Genomic DNA, 16,997 nt, shown 5'->3' with positions numbered 1-16,997 from the left:
AAAATCAGGTCAGTAGTTATAGTAAGAGTAATTCTAACCACAAATACAATGGAATATTCTTTAATTAAAAATATTAAGTTCAAAGTTCACAATGAATAAGGAAAGATGATTAAAATTCTTGAAGGTGCCAATTTTTAAACTGCAGACAATACAACTCACCTACAAGCGCTATTTGAACAGTTTCTGAAACTTCAACAAGAAATCTAATCTTATTAGTGGCTGCTGCCAAAGAATGCATCAAGCTAAAATAACAACATCACACCATTTGTCCTTCAGCATAAAGTCACTGACGTGTTCTCTGTTATTAACAACAAGCACTTGTTATTCACAGAGAATTCGATCTCAGTGCCTGGGAATTAAAGGTGTCAACGTTGTGCACAGTGTCCTCCCTTTATGGAATACTTTCTCTAGAGCCTCAGACATTCCAGCTGACAAATGCAGTCTCCGTTTTCATTTTCAGAAACAACATTAGTTTGCTTCACTGTTGGGTGAAATCCAAGCATTTAGTCAGGCTTGTTTCCCGTGCTGCCTGGCTGAGCCCATGTAATGAGAATTATGTCTTTCACTTCTATGCCAACTTGAATATATTAGATGCAAGAACTGACTGAGTCAGCACTATATCAAGATAGACATGTCGGCAGGAAATAATCGAATACGTCCATACCCAGGTGGCATTTAACTTCTAAGCACTATGTCTAATGAACCATAAAAACACTAATGACAGACCATGGTTTTCTTTTAGTGTCATAAAATTTCATAACTTAAACCATTCAGCCCATTTGTTCTTTTAAGCAGAATTACCTTAAGACTGCCAAATAAACTAGTCAACTATTTTTTTTTCCATTTTGAAAATAAATATGCAAGAAACAAGAAAATATAACCAGATTTTAGTTGTAAGGTTAAAAAGGCTAAGAACCACACCAAACAGAATATTACTTTCTAAATAATAGTTAGAATCATTGAAAGTAAATACAAATGATTGTATTTGTTTTTCACTTAGATCTATAAAGCTTTATAGTCATTAATGGAATAGATCATTTGTTATCTTCATTTTAAAAATAAAAACCTGAGAGTTAAAGAAATTATGTAACTCACATGGATGAGCTAAAATCCAAACTTAGGTTTGCTGACTCATTTAATCACTAGTTGTATGAGCTCCCTAGGAGTTCTGTGTTCATAAACAATGACTACCTATAGTTCTCATTTTATTTTATCAGTTATCAGTTCTCATTTTCTTTGATTCTCTATAGGTTTACCTAACTGTCCAAAAATCAGTGTTCCTTAGGGGACTTGGTATCAGTAAGCAGGAGTGTGAGCCATGTGTTGTGCTCCTGAGCTAAGTAACGGTGCTGTGTTGATTAACATGCGTGTGTCCCGTGGATTTTTATTGGCTGCTATGGCAGACACTATTGACTAGCGATTGAGTGGTCATTCCAAGACCCTTCCTCTTGCTTACCTCTGCCATCGCATTTGGGTATTTTGAATATTCACCTTCAGATGCCCTTTCAGCTCGGAGTAGCCTGTAGGAAGCAGGTCTGTTCCATGAGATGTAAGCAAAAGGCCCAGGGGGCGGGGGTTAGTTTATGGAAACTTCTCTGCTGCCTTATTAAAGGAACAGGTTGTGCTAATGCCACCCTTTTCCTCCTCTTTCTACCTAGATTTCAAAAAGAATGCCTGGAAGTGAGGTAGCCATCTTATGTCTGAGAGTCAAAACACATAAGGGCGAAGAACAACGCACCCGAGGTGGCAGTGCCCACAGAGAAAGAGTCCTGGAGTCCTGGCACCCAGCTCGGCCTGTGGCAGCTGGCACACAGGCATCCTGTAAAGGTCAGTAAACCTTCTAGTTAAAGCGTTTCTCAGCTGCGTTTCCTCTGATTCAGAGCTGGAAAACAATTCTAACTCGTGTGTGCGCTGGCGAGGTTCCAGGCACTTTCCTAGTCCTGTGAATACAGCACACAGTTCCATGGACCTCACATTGTCATGGAAAAGACACTCAACAATAAACAGCTGAAATGTTTCCAGTGTCATGAAGAACAATAAAACGGGGTAAGGGGATAGAGTCTGACAGGACATGGCCCAAAAACGTTTCTCTAAGGAGGTGACAGTTGCCCTAACTAAAATGGGAAGGAAACCCATGCTTTGGAGAAAAGTCATTGCACACTGAGGAGACAGCATGTGCCAAGGCCATGAGCGAGGAAGATGCCCTCACATTCAATGACCTACCAATGACCCAGTCAGGACGGAAGCCCAGTGCGCTACAGAAGTTAGCCCTTCATTCATGTCCACAAACTTTCCTGTTAAAGTCTTTCATTTATCTGGGGGCATTTCACTTCTTAAAAAAACAAAACAAAAAACATTCACTTGACTTTTGGCAACTTGCTAGCCTGCAATACATAGGGTTTGTGGAACATTATCCTATCTATTACATAATTTATTCATGACTACTTTGGGGCCAATTCAAACACATATACATTCACATGTTTTCTTAATATATCTTTTTATTGAGATTTCAGAGAGGAAGGAAGAGGGAGAGAGAGATAGAAACATCAATGATGAGAGAGAATCACTGATCGGTTGCCTCCCACAGGCCCCCCACTGGGGATCGAACCCGCAACCCCTTAGTCCGAAGGCCCTCCCTCTATCCACTGAGCCAAATCAGCGAGGGCTCACCTGTTTTTAAGGACGTTGGTGATAGCAAAGAAGAGTGGTGTTTGTTCGAAGTTAGATTTTTAGACATGTAAAGGGTGAATAACAGCACTTTCTGGATCCATAAAATCTGGTCAACCACTGAGCATACCTGCCAGGCTAATGTGGTTTTAAGTAAAAAATAAAAATTACATCATTGATATTCCGAGTAAATGCTAATAAAATTAATAATACTAATAAAATAACAGTTTTGAATTTTATTCTTCATCATTATTTTGTGTGATGCCAGTCTTAAATGCAAAGCATTGAGCTAACATGAGGCCTCACTAAGATCACAGAATGTGTGTTTTGTAGTTTGAACATGTAAATGTATTCTGTTCTCACAAGAAAAGTGAAAAGACCGAGAGATTGATAGCAAGACACTTGTTGTAATTGTGTTAAAACATAAGTAACATAATTTACAGTGCAACCATTTCTAAGGGTACAGTGCATTCCACAAAAGTTCAAATTGTTGTGCAATCTTCACCACCTTCTGCTTCCAGAACCTTCTCGTCTTCCCAAATGGAAACCATCCCAGGAAACACTGCCTCCCCTCCCCTCCCACAGCCCCTGGCTCCCACCATTCTCTTCCTCTCCATGACCTTGACCTCTCCAGGTGCCTCAGACACAGGGAACCCCAGAGTCTGTGTCCTTTTGTAATCGGCTTACCTCATTTAGCACATCCTCAAGGCTCCTCCCGGTTGTGTCAGAATCTCCCTCATGTTTAAGGCTGAGTAATAGTCCTTCCTACAGCTGGACCTCCATTGTTTATCCGCCATAGGCCCATGGACACCTGTGTGGCCCCGCCCTTGGGCCGTTGTGAATAGTGCTGCTCTAGGTGTGCAGGTCACAGGGTCTGCTTTCCGTCCTTTTGAGTAGATACGCAGAAGTGGGATTGCTGGACACACTCAGAGACAGGCAGAGAGGGAAAGATATAGATAAAAACAGACAGAAACATAGAGAGAGGCAGAGAGAGAGAGAGAGAGAGAGAGAGAGAGAGAGAGAGAGAGAGAGAGAGAGAAGGAGAAACAGACGGAGACAGTTGCTGAGCCGGTCCAAGAGATGGAGGGAGGGCCCCTGCTCCCTCGGGCTGCAGGCACTGAGGCAGCGTGACTTTCTCCAAATCCCGTTAGACACCTGGCTGGAAGGTGCTGGGTTTTCCAGCTCCCTGGCTCTCTGGTCAAACTATATAAAGGCAAGGGGGTCTGTTTCCGGGGGCTGCTGCTCCGATGACTAAGGCTGGCCTAAACCCACAGGAACGTGTGCTCTCCCCATCTGGGGCCAGAATCTGAAATCAGGGCGTCTAGGGCTCTGCTCCCTCGGAGGGCTCCTTCCGGCCGCTTCAGCTTCTGGGGTCTCCTGACCACAACCTTTCCTCAGCCTCCATCTTCACGTGGCCCCTCCTCCATCCCCACATGACCAGGCCTCCTGTTCACGTGGCCCCGCCCCTTGTTCATGTGACCACTCTCAGGTGTTCATGTGGCTCCACCCCCTTGAGACCGGGCTGGTCTCTGTTTACAGAGTACCACCTCCCCGGTGGGCTGTCTGTCCCTGCTCCCACACCTGTCCACAGTCTGTTTGCCGAAGTCCTTCCAGAAAACCATTTGTGCGTGCCATCTCCTTCTTGCTGGGACTGTGACAGCTGGGATTGACTAGAAGAGAGGAGAGCAGTGACCCTTCCAGAGTCCATGCAAGTGGTCCAGAGGGGACTGTGCAGTCTTGGGAAGGCTGGGGGAGGGAAGGGTGGTGAGGTGGGGTTGCTGATTAGGGAGTAAAAAGCCCTCAGGGCAAGTGGGGCACACACACAATCACCCCACACTCCTGTGAGGAGCAGCGGTGTCCCATTGAACAGGTGTGGCTACTGCAGTACAGAGAGGGCAAGCGACTTCCTCAAAGACACACAGCAGTAAAAGGGCAGAGCTGAACATGGCACCCTGGGCTGCCCACAGCTTGTGTCTCCTTTACCTGTGACCTTTGGGTAAGCGGCCCCTCACCTGGTGGCCATTTTCTCTGATGGGCTTCCCCCTTCCCCCCACCTCCGTCTTCCATCCCCAGGGGACAGGGGTCCTATCAGTGCACCAATGCCTCTGGGCAGCTGCTCCCTCTATCCCATGGTTCCTCCCAGCTGGTAAGCTTGGCAGAGTCCTGCTGCATTGGGGTGAGGGCCCTGTGTGGAGAACGCCCCGCCTCCCCTTGCCATCTGTGGCTTAGATTAAAAAGTACCATTATTTTTCCTGTCTCTGGCTCTCACTGGCAGTTTTTTTTTTTTTTTTTTTTTTTTTTTTTTAACCTCGAAAAGAAATAGATTCGGCATCTGCAAACTGGCTGATGTCTTGCATTCACTCTGTGAGATGTGACTCTGCCCCTGTGTCCCCTGGTCCCAGTCCCTGATGCCACCCCACCTGTGTGGCAGCATCTCTCATCCCCTGGAGCCCCTGTTCAGCTCACAGCACACTCAGCGCTCCCCTGCAGCTCTAGGGACCTGTTGAGCGGGGGCCCCAGCCTGTCACTATTTCCCCAGGTCCTATCTGCAGCCCCAGGGTCCTCAAACAGGTCTGGTGGGTTGACCTCTTAGAGGGGTGCAGACACCCGGTGGGCACTCCATGCCTAACCTCACCCCCCTGCCCCCTCCTCCCGTGAAATACTATGAGCACTGAGTCTGGTATTCATGGCCCAAGGTCTGGTTTTATGTCTGAGGTTTACCTTTTGATTCATGTTCTGCTGTGGGGACCAGGTTCTGTTTCTGGGGTCCTGACTCTGGCTCTGCTTGGTGTCTGGTGTCTGTTAACTAATTGTCATTGTCATTAGCTCAACGCCAACTGGAGTCCTTGTCATGCCCTGAGGAGCCCCGGAGTCAGGCTGCCCTGAGTGAATTGCCTTTTAGGCTACACAACTCAGCTCCGCTCTACTCCAGTCTGTGTGTTCTGGTCTGGTCCTGACATCTCCTCTTGGCTCAGTCCAGATGACTTATCAGTCAGTGTAATGTGGTAGGACATTTGCAGTCACTCCCTGAATTAAGGTTTGTATGAGAAGCTCCTGTGTAGAACTGAATATGAGGCTCTGTTTTGTTGTTGTTGTTTTGTTTTTGCTAAATTTGACTCAGTTATGCATCATGAGCCCTTTATAGTAGGGAATCTTTATTTTTATTATCCATATACTAGAGGCCCAATGCACAAAATTCATGCACTCGGGGGTGTCCCTCAGCCTGGCCTGCACCCTCTCACAGTCCGGGAGCCTTCGGGGGATGTCTGACTGATGGCTTAGGCCCGCTCCCTGCTGCCAAAGAGGCAGGTCAGACATCCTTAGCACTGCCAAAGCGGCTGGAGAGGCCCCAGCCATCACTGCTGCACTCACCAGCCATGAGCTCGGCTTCTGGCTTAGCGGTGTTCCCCCTGTGGGAGCACACTGACTACCAGATGGCAGTTCCTGCATTGAGCGTCTGCGCCCTGGTGGTCAGTGCAAGTCATAGTGACAGTCATTCTGCAGTTTGGCCAATTTTCGTATTAGTCTTTTATTGTATAGGATCTGTCATCTGCTGTGTGAGTTGCATGGGGAGTCCTCGGTTAAGGGACAAGGAGAGAGCTGGAAGCAGATTTTCTATCCTGGTTCCAACCACCTATTAAGGAGATGAGAGGTGTCTGGGGAAGAACACAGTAGACCTGGGGCCACATTTCCATTCTGCCTTGAGACCAGTATGTGAGGGGCAGATTAGGTATTTGGGTAAGGGGTGAGGAGAGAACTGGATGCAAACTATACCCTTTCCACACACCTTTTGAAGGGATCATGGGTCAATGGGCAAGGAGAGACCTGCAGGCAAATTCTCCCTCCCTGCTTCAATCCTCTGTGAAGAGCACAGTGGTTGTTGGGGTACATGGCCAGGAAAGACCTTGAGCAGAATTCCATATCATGTCTCTAGCCAGCCTTTGTAATTACAGCGGTTGCCTGGCAAGAGGAGAAACACCTGGAGCTGAATTTCAATCCCTGCTTCTGCCAGGATGTGATGGGAAAGAGGACATGAGGAAAGGGGCCAGGGGACATGAGGGCCAGTAGAGACCTTGAGATGAATTATGTGTCCTGACTCCAGGCCAGCTCTAATGGGCGGCTGGCGCCTGCGGAAACGGGTGAGGAGAGACCTGGATTTGATTTCTCCATCCTGGTGCAGGCAGTGTGGGGGGTAGAGAGGATGCCTGAGATAAGGTTTGAGTCCAGTGATTGTTTGAGAACCAGAGGGGAAGTCTGGGGTGGGGTGCACTGCAGCCAGCTGGAGTCTGTGAGCACTTTCTCCCACTGTTTCCAAGTCAGCACTTCCTCAGGACCAGTTTCCTGGGGGGCATCCTCCTGATTCCAGTTGGACCCCTTTTCATGATCACCTTGTCCGGACAGGATTCAGGAGTGCACTACCTCCAAATAGACATATTTACAAAAAAAGTTTTTATCGATTTTTAGGGAGAGAGGAAGGGAGAGGGGTAGAGAGATAGAAATAACAATGAGAGAGAATAATTAATCAGCTGCCTCCTGCATACTGGGGATTGAGCCTGGGCATGTGCCCTGATCCAGAAACGAACTGTGACCTCCTGGTTCATAGGTTGATGCTCAACCACTGAGCCACACCGGCCGGGCTAAATATACAAATTAATAAAACAGAATAGAAGGTGTAGTAAGAGACACAAATCCAAAGATAAATTTTGCATGATAAACATGTCTCCTCAGGTCAATAGGAAAAAAAAAAGTGCATTAAATAATAAATGGTGTTGGGCCATGAGGCCAGCAGCAGGTCACAGATAAAAGTCTAGTTGCAGCCCTAGCATGTTTGCTCAGTGGTTACAGTGTCGGCCCTGGGTCAAGGGCACCATTCCCGGCATGGTGGGCTGCATGTGGGAGGAAACCAATGGATGTGTTTCTCTCTGTCTCTCCTTCTCCCTTCCTCTCTCTTTCTCTTTTTTTAAAAATATATTTTATTGATTTTTTTTTTATTGTTCAGAGAGGAAGGGAGAGGGATAGTTAGAAACATCGATGAGAGAGAAACATCTATCAGCTGCCTCCTGCATACCTCCCACTGGGGATGTGCCCTCAACCAAGGTACATGCCCTTGACCGGAATCGAACCTGGGACCCTTCAGTCCGTAGGCCGATGCTCTGTCCACTGAGCCAAACCGGTTAGGGCCCTCTCTCTCTTTTTAAAATAAATTTTTATTGATTCCAGAGAGGAAGGAAGAGGGAGAAAGAGAGAAACATCAATGATGAGAGAGAATCATGTATTGTCTGCTTTCTGCACACCTGGGCATGTGCCCTTGACTGGAATCGAGACTGGGACCCTTCAGTCTGGAGGCCAATGCTCTATCCACTGAGCCAGACCAGCTAGTGCTCACTTCTACTCTCTCTCTCTCTCTTTTTTTTTTTTTAAATACATTTTATTGATATTTTACAGAGAGGAAAGGAGAGGGATAGAAAGCTAGAAACATCGATGAGAGAGAAACATCGATCAGCTGCCTCCTGCACACCCCCCACTGGGGATGTGCCCGCAACCAAGGTACATGCCCCTGACCGGAACCGAACCCGGGACCCTTCATTCCGCAGGCCGACGCTCCATCCACTGAGCCAAACCGGTTTCGGCTCTCTTTTTTTTTTTTTTTTAATACATTTTATTGATTTTTTACAGAGAGGAAGGGAGAGGGATAGAGAACCAGAAACATCGATGAGAGAGAAACATCAATCAGCTGCCTTCTGCACACCCCCTACTGGGGACATGCCGGCAATCAAGGTTCATGCCCTTGACCGGAATCGAACCTGGGACCCTTCAGTCCGCAGGCCGACGCTCTATCCATTGAGCCAGACCAGCTAGTGCTCACTTCTACTCTCTCTTAAAAAAATCAATGCAAATATCCTCATTGAGAATTAACAAGTAAAAAAAGGCTAGCCACAAAGTTTTTTCTGGAGGGGGCGGGGCCAGGTTGGAATGAGGGGCGGGGCTGAACTTGAGGCTGGAGCTGGTCTGGGACTTAGGGGCATGGCCTTGCTCTGCACCCAAAACCAAAGGACCTGCCATGATGAGCTGGCTGAGCGGAACTGAGGAGAGAGGCACATTGAACCTGAGGAGAGGAAGGTGTCCCAACTGGAGCCACACGGGGTTCAGGGTACGAGGCAGGTGGCTGGCGGACTTGAGGCGAGTGGTGGTCTGGGAGCAGCGTGGCTGGGTCCTGAGGTGTGAGGCGAGCAGCTCGAGGAGAGGCTGGAGGGTGCGAGGCTGAGGTGAGGAGAGGTGGGGGGAGGGTGTGAGGTGGTGCAGTGGCTGCGGGTGGCCGGGCCACAGGGGTCACCCCTGGCTCACCTTTGTAGCTGCGACTTTTATTTCTCAGGAGCCATAGCCTCCGCTCAGCTCATTTCGGAAGAGTCCTAGCCGCCCTCCCAGGCTCTTCTGATGTTTCTTGTGTGCGGAGCCCTCTTGTGTGTCACTGCCGCAGCTGTAATGGACGTTCTCTGAGGAGCGATGATGTGTTTTAGCTACAACATGGCCCCTGACTCGGTTGGCCTGTAGCAAACAATGTTGCGGCTTTGATCCCAGGTCTGGGCGTGTCCGCGGTTTCTCTATCAGTGAAGACTAAAGGGGAAAGAATACGTAGATAGTTTAATCTTGGAAGTTCGCAAAGACTACTGATTTAGCTTCTGGATGTGAAGCTTTTATTTACCGTCCGAAGGTGGGAATCAAGAGGACACAGCGGTGCATTGTGCCTGTTGATGTTAAACTGGCAGGTAAGTTAAGAAAGAACCTACAGTTCTCCCCATTTTTCCCTAAGAGGTTTTCATGGCGATGCCTGGTGTCAGGAGGGAACATTAGCCTAATGGCCTCCGCTTCAGACCTTAAGGCAAACAGGAGCCTGCTGGCCACCCCACCGTACACGTCCCATTGCTTGGGGTTTTCTTACAAACCTAACCTGCCCAGTGTGCTGCGCTTTTCCTAAACATCACCCTGCCTCACCGTTTCCTAAAACGTGTATATTCCAAAAATCACCTCATTGTTTTTCGCATTAATTTGTATGTTAATTAATAGAACAGCCATAGACTTGTTAGTAAATGACCGAAAACCATCAATAAATTTTGTATGATGAAGATGTCTCCTTAGATCAGTTGTGTCAACATGCCTCGTAAAATCACTGGTTTTGGGACATGAGACCAACAGTGGGTCGGCAATAAAAGATGACCATCAGGGTTTTTCCTGACTCAGAGGCGGGTGGACGTCAGTGAGCCTTTCCTGTGGGACCACTTTTCACAAGCACGTCCCGCGGCTGAACAGCATCTGGAGCGCCGCCTCCCTGTCAGTCTATGAGCTGCGCGGTCCCACCCTGCAGTCTCTCCGGAGGCAGAGCCCAGGCGCTGAGGCTCCGTCTGTCAGCAATGATTGTTCTAAGCCAGTGGTCGGCAAACTCGTGAGTCAACAGAGCCAAATATCAACAGGACAACGATTGAAATTTCTTTGGAGAGCCAAATTTTTTAAACTTAAACTTCTTCTAATGCCACTTCTTCAACATAGACTCGCCCAGGCCGTGGTATTTTGTGGAAGAGCCACACTCAAGGGGCCAAGGAGCCGCATGTGGCTTGTGAGCCGCAGTTTGCCGACCACGGTTCTAAGCCATAAAACGGGGATTCGGCCTGGCCGTCAGTGGTTAGAGCGTCGGCCCGCACCCTGAAAGGTCCTGGGTTTGATTCCCAGTCAAGTACATGTGTCTGGGTTGCAGGTTTGATCCCCCATAAGTACGGGGGGCAGCCAATCGATGTGTCGCCCACACATGGATGTTTCTGTCTATTTCTTTTCCCCTCCCTCCCTTCCACTCTCTCAGAAAGATCAATGAAGAAAATATTCTTGGGTGAGGATTAACCAAAAAAGGATGTGTGTGTGAATTTTACAATTTACAGAATGAAGACCCTGAGAGGTCTGTTCTGTGTTCAAAAGAAAATGTTACAATCAGGCTCAGGTAAATTCCAGGGACCCAACGCTTAGGAGTTCCTCTCAGATCTGCTGGGATTGCACATGAAGAGGTGCAGATTGTGAAAGGAGCCACTTTGGGCTAAACAATTAGAGTTTTTATTCTCTTTAGACTAAGAGACCAGGCTTGGTGAGCAAAGGAAAGACTTGTGTTGTCACCACAACAGTCTAGCTTATTATTTATAAATTATCCCATGTTTTCCTCTAGAACATTTTTTCCTAAAATGAAAATGGGTTTGTTTGTTGCAGTTTACTTAATTAATGCTGAAAAAATAAAATTAGTTCAAAATTCTACCCCAAGAGTAAAAAAAGAAAAACTGCTTTGGTTTTAAGTGTATCCCCCTTCAGACATCTGTACATGCACACATTTCCTTCGTTCTGTTTTCTCTCGATTTATTTTATTGTTTAGGTATATACATATACATATATATATATATGTATATATATATACACATACATATATCTCCTCTATAATAAAGGCTAATATGCTAAGTGTCTGGTCATCCAGTCATCTGACCAACCAATCAAAGTATAATATGCTAATGTTATGCTAAGGCCACTCAACCGCTTGCTATGATGTTCACTGAACACCAGGGGGAAGTTGGCCAGAAAACCAGTCACTATGATGTGCACTGACCACCAGGGGGCAGACGCTCAGACTGGTAGGTGGTAGGTTAGCTTGCTGCTGGGGCCCAGACGATCTCTGGCTGGCCAACCTCCCGTGTCCCTCCACAGCCTCGATCATGCACTGGTGGGGTCCTTCGGCCTGGCCTGAACCCTGTCGCAATCCGGGACCCCTTGGGAGATGTCAGAGAGCCAGTTTCGGCCCTATCCCACGGGCCGGGCTGAGGGACCCCACTGCTACACAAATTCGTGCACAGGGCCTCTAATGTATATATTTCAGAGAGGAAGGGAGAAAGAGATAGAAACATCAATGATGAGATAGAATCATGGATTGGCTGCCTCCTGCATGCCCCCCACTGGGGATGGAGCCCACAACCTGGGCATGTGCCCTGGAATCAAACTGTGACCTCCTGGTTCACAGGTCAATGCTCAACCACTGAGCTACACCGGACAGGCTAGGTTCCTAATATGGATGCAAAACATATAATTTTTCAGCTTTTATTCATAATATGTGCATATATGAGCACACAATTTTTCATCATTCCTTTTGGTATGTACTATTATCATTCAGGTCAAATTATTTTCTAACTGAAATTGTGATGTATTTGTGGGTGATTTAGAAGTGTAATTTATAACTTTTAAATATTAGGAGTTTCTAAGTGCCTTCTGTTCCTGATTTCTAGATTAACTGAAATGCGAACAAGAAACATGCTGTATATAATTTCAGTTTTTTTTTATGTTTGTTGAAACTTGCTTCATCATAATGCATATTTTCATAAAATACTAGAGGCCTGGTGCATGAAATTCTGCAGAGGGGCGGGAGGGTCTCCTCAGCCCAGCCTGCACCCTCTCCAATCCAGGACCCCTCAGGGGATGTCCGACTGCTGGTTTAGGCCCGATCCCAGTCTAAACCGGCAGTTGGACATCCCTCTCACAATCCTGGACCTCTAGCTCCTAACCGCTCACCTGCCTGCCTGCCTGATCACCCCTAACTGCCTCTGCCTGCGGCCTGATTGCCCCAACGGCCCCTGCCCCTGTTGGCTTGGTTGCCCCCAACTGCCCACCCCCTCCCCGCCAGACTGGTTGCTCCATGCAGCCTGCTGCTCAGTCGTTTGGCCACCCCTCACTAACCCCCCTGCCTCCCTGGTTGCCCCACGCAACCTGCTGCTTGGTTGTTTGGTTGCCCCTCACTAACCCCCTTGCCAGCCTAGATGCTTCATGCAGCCTGTTAGGTCTTCCGTTCCCTTCTGTTGTGATGGTCATTTAGGCTTTTATATAGGTAGATAATTGAAGTGTGCCCTCTGCTGCCATCTTGTGTGCAACTTTGGAATAACACCTTCTTGCCTTTCATCAGGAAATGTTGTTGGTTACAGTTGGTTCTCTGAAACTTGAATACAGTTTGCTGCACAGGTTGTTGAAGTTTTTTACATCTTTAATGAGGTCTCTGTGGGAGCCTATTGGTTCTGAATGAGAGAGGAGTGTTAAATGTATTATGTTTATAAATTTATGATTATAAATTTGTCTAGTTTCCCTTGTAGCTCTCTTCTGTGTACTTTGATTTCATGTGATGAAGTGCTTGCGAATGTGGATCTTCCTGTTAAATGAAGTTATTAATATGAAGTGCTCTTCTTTATTTATAGTCTTGCTTTTTGCCTTTAAGTCTCCTGTGTCATATAATTTTTATTTGGTTTATGTTTAATATATCTTTTTCCATTCTTTCACTTTTGATCTCTTTGTACCCTTATATTTTAGATAGCTTTCATTTTTTATAGTGGTTATGAGTGAAATGAGTTGATTTTGTTTCAATATTTTTTCCCATTCAGTTATTCCAACACTATTTTCCACTGGTCTAAGGAGATATTGTTATTATACCAAACTTCCATATGTATTTTAGTCTATTACTGGTGTTTGTATTCTGTTCCATCAACTTTTCTATTCACAGGGCATTACCCGAATTGTTAAATTACTGTAGCTTTATAACACAATACATTTTCTAACTGGTCAGCATAGCTTTTATTCATTTATTTGCTTTTTCAGAAGTTTCCTTTATTATTTTCAAATACATGTTTATTTCAGATAGGAAGGGAGAGGGAGAGAGATAGAAATATCAATGATGAGAGAGAATCATTGATTGGCTGCCTCCTGCATGCACTCTACTGGGGATTGAGCTCACAACCTGGGCATGTATCCTAACTGGGGATCAAAATGACTTCCTGGTTCATGGGTCTACATTTATTCACTGAGTCACACTGGCCAGGGTTCCAGGAGTTTCTTTTCTTTTTTTAATATATTGTATTGATATTTTACAGAGAGGAAGGGAGAGGGATAGAGAGTTAGAAACATCAATGAGAGAGAAACATCGATCAGCTGCCTCCTGCACACCCCCTACTGGGGATGTACCTGCAACCAAGGTACATGCCCTTGACCGGAATCGAACCTGGGGCCCTTCAGTCTGCAGGCTGACGCTCTATCCACTGAGCCAAACCAGTTAGGGCTACTAGGAGTTTCTTGATACTCATATCTTCCCTTTCTCCCCATCCTATATTTTTTGAGATTACCTAACAAAAATGAACATGCCACATACCCTGCACTTTTCCTAAATATCACTCATTTCACCTCCACAATCTAAGACCCTGGTTCCCCATTTTTCAACATTTCATGTTCCTAATATTAACTTATTGTCTTTGGCATTCATTTGTATGTGAGTTTTCCTTGTGCATGTATTAAACGTAGTACATCTCTTGTTAACTTTATAATGTTAATTTGGTTATTAGCCAAGCTGTTAGAACTTATGAAGTATGAGTTAAATGATTATTTTTTAAATCTCCCACAGTTGTGAAGAGCCGGCCTTGTGAAATTATCGGCTGGGAAATGGCTAACTTCTGACAGCGCTGCAGTGGAGAGAATATGGACACCTGCCAGCCGTGGTAAGCATTGTTATTTTTCATTTTGTTAGCCTTATGTGTTTGATATTGCAGGGTTTAGTAGAATTTTGAAGTTCTGGAATTATTTTTTTTTCTCTTATACATTGACACTGGCATAAACAAAGTATTTGTGAAACTAGGTGCTTGGACTTAGAGTGACATGAGTTCTCTTTATTGAATCATGGGTTTGTGCACAAGTGAGGATCTGTTTCAGTTTGTGCATCTGGCATCTGGCAACTGAGGTCTGGTGTCTGTCTCCAACTCCGGGTTGTGGCTGTGGCGTCTTAGTCATAGATCCCTGCTAAATGTTCAGGGTCTGTGATTTCGGGTCAAATATGTATTTGGGTGTGTGTCTGGGGTTTTGGGTCTCTTTGGATGTGGCTTTGTGTCCTGGGTCCTTATGTGGGGTCCGAGTGCAGCTATAGATTCAGATTCCGGAATGTGGAATCTGGTCTGAAGAATCCGCTGTCCATCTCTGGCATCCGGTTTCTGGCTTTTGTGCTTCATAGTATGCTGGAGTCAGGGGAATCACTTCAAGTTTGAGTCCAGGGTCAGGGGTCCAGGTTTTGGTTTGTAGTCCGCTGTAGGGTCTAGGTTCTTGAGTCCAGGGTGTGTGTGTGGGGTCCTGATTATGGCTCTGGCATCTAGTGTCTGTCCACTCATGGTCATTGCATTGAACTCAACACTAATAAGAGTCCCCAAGTGTATAGAGTTGTGGCAGGTTATGAAAAATCTAGGAAAGTCCTTGGCAAGTGGAATGGGAAATCTGAGACTCTATCAGGGCCTAGTAATTTATAGGCACAACTAATAGATCACAAGAACGTATCTTCCCTAAGCTAGGATGCTTAGGAGCAAATGGGTTACACATTATAGACCATGTCTGGGCACACTCACCCTTGGTTCAAGTCCCTTTCCAGTGACATTTTTTAAGGTGAAACTGACCAGAGAATGACCCTGATCCCTGTGTATGCTCTTGGTAATGTATCAGCACATCAAAGGACACACATGGGGAGTTGATAAATATTCTATCGAGATATTCCATTGACACCTCTCCTAAAATTGTCACCTTTAAAAACCAGGTAAAACCTTGCCCTGGTCAGTTTGGCTCAGTGGCTAGAACATCAGCTTGTGGACCAAAAGGTCCCAGGTTGTATTCCGGTCAAGGACACTTACCTCAGTTGCAGGCTCCTTCCTGGCACAGGCCCTGGCTGGAGCTTGTGCAGGAGGCAACCAATCAATGTGTTTCACTCACATCGATATTTCTCTCTGTCTCTCCCTCTTTGATTCTCTCTAAAAAGCAATTAAAAATATCCTCAGGTGAGCATTGAAAAACAAAACAAAACAAACAAACAAACAGGTAAAACCTTTGCCCTACCCATTGTGACTAACTTGGTTGAGCATCTTCCCTTGCATCAAAAGGTCACCTGTTCAATTTCAGGTCTGGACACATGCCACGGTTGTGGGTTCAGCAAGAGGCAGCTAATTGATATACCTCTCACATCGATGTTTCTCTTTTCCCTCTGTTTTTCCTCTCTGTCTGTAATCGATAAAAATGTATTTAAAAATCCAAATAAATAAAACAGGTAAAACCCTTAAGACAAAGGTGTGTGTTCTTCCTCACTCCTGTGTCTTCCCTTCTCTTATTTCCTATGTTTACTTTGTTTTTTTCTAAGCTCTAAAGGTCCCTGTGTGACTTGCAACCAGGGGAGCGGTGGGCAGTGGCAGCTCGTCTGGGACAACTCCCTGAACCTGTCTCCAAGGGCCCCTTGATCTTGTGTCTTCTACTTTAATCCCTTTGTTTCACTGTGTGGATGAAAACGGGCCACATGCTAACCTGACAGGATTAAGGGTTGACAGAACCCAGGCTATAAGGTGAGACAGGAGGAAAAATGGGTGGCTGGTTTTTAAATTTGGCTTTTCAATTGGCATTGCTTTCTGAGAGTCTGGGCTAATGCCTTTGCTGTATAACTGAGAGCTGAACTCTTTCAGCTCCAAAGATAAGGGACATGTCCTCCCTCCATCTTGAATCTCTAGTGCTCTTAGGCAACTAAAAATCTTCGTGGAGGTGTCAGAGGTCATTCCTCACGACCTGCAAGGGCCCCACAGGGAACCTCCAACTCAACTGTAATTAAGGAATTGACTTATCCAGGGACATGCATATAAAGGTTGCTCACCTAGCGCTCTCCGTCCTCACAGTTGTATCAGCCGATGAGAGAAACCGAGGCATGTACTAGTAAGAGGGGTGAATGCCACTCCATGGCTGAGAGCCTGAAAGAGATCAACCTATAAGCAGTACAGTTTGACTCACTAAATAGCTTCCCTGGAGAATTTGCTCAGACTGCCAATGTTCAAAAAGCCTCAGTACAATTTACATGGGAAATTGTGCCTCCAAGCTGGAAACTCCCAGACCCCAGCCCTCAATAATACTCCTGATAGGAATCCTATTTCTGGTAAGTGTTTTACAGAAATAAGATGATTTCACTGGAAATCTCATCTTAAAATGGCCATGATGTAGGGGTCTTTGGGTGCCTAATTAAAAAAAAATAATAATACAAGTCCATGTAGGCAAGAATGGGTGCTTAATATTTCATTATCATCGAAAATTTAGGTTTCCAAACACTATGAATTCTCATACATTACATTAATTTAAATAAAAAATAAAATAATATATGGACATACTGTTTGGTAGCTCAGTGGTTAGATCATCATCTTATGCATCAGAGGGTTGTGTATTTGATTCATGGTCAAGGATTACCTGGGTTCTGGGTTGCAGGTCCGATCCCA

This window comes from Plecotus auritus, assembly GCF_963455305.1.
Source record: "Plecotus auritus genome assembly, chromosome: 5".
NCBI classification, from domain to species: domain Eukaryota; kingdom Metazoa; phylum Chordata; class Mammalia; order Chiroptera; family Vespertilionidae; genus Plecotus; species Plecotus auritus.
Note: the sequence above shows the minus strand (reverse complement) of the source record.